We start from the raw sequence: 2,555 nt of genomic DNA on the forward strand, positions 1-2,555 counted from the left end.
ATTCTCAATACTTGATAATTAATACTTTAGTAAAAACATCCTTATCACTCTTTCATATATACATTTTTCTTAATATGGGTTAAAAGGTTAAATAGGTTACTTAATTTGGAACAGAGGGATTATAATATTGTTAGCTGGAGATTTTGACGGACGAAGAAGAGATGTTTCAAAGATAGACATAAAAAAAATGACTCTTTGAAGGATGTTCGAAGGACCATTTGATGTGAAGTGGATTTTACTTTGTCGAAAGGATTTCAAAGTAAATATCCTCGGAAGGGTAAAGGACTTAGCGTATTTTCAGATCATTTTGAGAGCAAGCTTCGACAGCCAAGTTAGTTGGATGTTAGGGCCTCGAACAAATGGAAATTCAAATTCAAAATGATTTGTCCTATCCAAAAGGACACGTGGAAGCCTTAAAGGATCTAGGGACATGCAAACGGAGAACGTGGCATTCCTTGAGGAAAAGTCCGTTAGGGTCGAACTAGTATAAATTAGAATCTTAGCATTAGATTTTAGTGTGTTCAAATCTGTACAAAACTCAATTATACTCAAAGTACCAAAGTGTATCGAGAAACGAGTGCTGAGAATGTACATATGAACTACCAATTTATGTTAATTAAATTACATTACCTTTTATCGGTTTATATTTATTTATAATAAAGTCATTTATCTTCAAATAAAGTCTTTTTATCTTTCTTTATCGCTTTCGAGTCAAAAACCTTTATCATTCCTGCATTTCGTTTTTTACTTTTTAGCTTATTCTTTTTCACTTACAAATTAAACACAAAACCAAACCAAGAATGAACACAATCCAATCATCAAAATCTCAAAACTTAGACTATATCCTAGGATCAATCTAGTCGATCCTGCGAGCAACCAAGATATTTGTTACTTTGGAGGACCAGCGCTTGTTTACGAATTTCCACCGTAAACAAAACATAATATATAGAAACAAATAAAAGTAACTAAAATAAAATGGCCCATGCAGGTCTCGAACCTGCGACCTTCGCGTTATTAGCACGACACTCTAACCAACTGAGCTAATGGGCCATATTTTTAACTTTTGAATTTGAAAATATATATTTCTAAAACTTTATTTAAGTGTTTGTTTAAGTTTTTTTTAAGACTCGACATTCAATCCTAAGACCCCGACAAATATTAAGAACTAATTCCATTATCCAATTACAGGGTCCAATTAAATTTAGAATAAGGTTTTGTTGTATGGACTGACCTTACACCGAAATTATCAGCACATGGAGAATTTGACTCTGAAATTTAGAGAGGAGTACACTCCTAAATTCAAAGCTTTTCCAAACCAATCCCTAAGAGTGTGTTTGGATGAGGTTATTTGAAATTTTAAAGGAATTTAAAATTTAAAGCAATTTAAATGATTCAATTGAAATTCATTTCATTTTTAAATTATTTTGTTTGGATGAAGTATTAAGATAATTCATTGTTAGAAGTTTGGGGTCATTTTTTATAAAATTTAAATTTTTTGGACCACATAAAAAATTGAAAAGTAGGGACCATTGTGCAATTTTAAAAAATTTGAAGGACTAAATTGTAAAATTTAAAAATTATTAAGGACCAATTTGCAATTTTTTGAAAATTTTTGGGGTCAAAATTGTAATTTTGGAAAATATGAGGACCTATTTACAAATTTTAAAGAAATAATAGTAACAAATACATTCGTATGAGGGAAATTTCAAATTCTTTGATTTTTGGTGTCATTTCAAAATGAATAAATTTAACTTAGATAAAATACTCCATAAATTTCCATCATTTTAACAATTCTTCATTTTTGTATCCAAACAATAAATTTTGTACAAATCATTTTAAATTCCCTCAAAACATTACATTACCACCTCATTAAAATGTTTCATCCAAACACACTTTTTGTACCAAAATACCCAAACAAACTAATATTGAGCCTAAAACTTGCCATAAACCCACAACCGAAACAAATTTGTTCAAACCAAATTAAAATAGAAATGTGTAGTTTAAAATATGCACGTGGGTCCATAAAAAAAATTTTAATCATGTTTACATGAGAAATATTTAATAGGTCACTGTCATACCCCAATTTTTGACCCTAAGATCATACATCATTTGCATCTCAATCATTATTCAAGATCACAATCTTGAGATTTCATTTTTCGGTGTTATGTTCGCTTCGTCTTTGAGGGGAACTATCAAGCACCTAATTTTCTTTAATTTGTTTTATACTAACCAAAATACAAAAATATGCATTTTGTTTCCCTTGTTTGTGTTTTGTAGGAAAAAGATCGAGCAAAAATCAAAAAGTGCAAGAAAGGGAATTTTTGAAATTTTCAATATGGAAATCGATTTACCCCTGTGGGAAATCGATTTCCTGTGCGCAAAATTCAAAAAAATATAAGGAGGGAAGCTTGACATCATTTTGGCACCTTTTTATTTAATCATTTTATCAATTTTCCACCTCATCAAAATTAACTCATTCATTAAACCCACTTTAACCTCATTTTACCAATTTTACCATTTAATTTCCACTTTAATCACCAATTAAACACAAGTTA

At 29.9% G+C, this 2,555-nt stretch overlaps 1 non-coding gene across 1 annotated transcript; it reads right to left on the reverse strand.

Moving 5' to 3' along the window:
- Window positions 1-976: 976 nt before the first annotated feature.
- On the reverse strand, window positions 977-1,050 carry TRNAI-AAU (transfer RNA isoleucine (anticodon AAU)). The gene has a single exon. It is a non-coding gene; the product is annotated as a tRNA-Ile (tRNA).
- Between the last annotated feature and the right edge of the window lie 1,505 nt (window positions 1,051-2,555).

The sequence above is a fragment of the Vicia villosa genome, unplaced genomic scaffold, assembly GCF_029867415.1.
Source record: "Vicia villosa cultivar HV-30 ecotype Madison, WI unplaced genomic scaffold, Vvil1.0 ctg.000485F_1_1, whole genome shotgun sequence".
Classification (NCBI taxonomy): domain Eukaryota; kingdom Viridiplantae; phylum Streptophyta; class Magnoliopsida; order Fabales; family Fabaceae; genus Vicia; species Vicia villosa.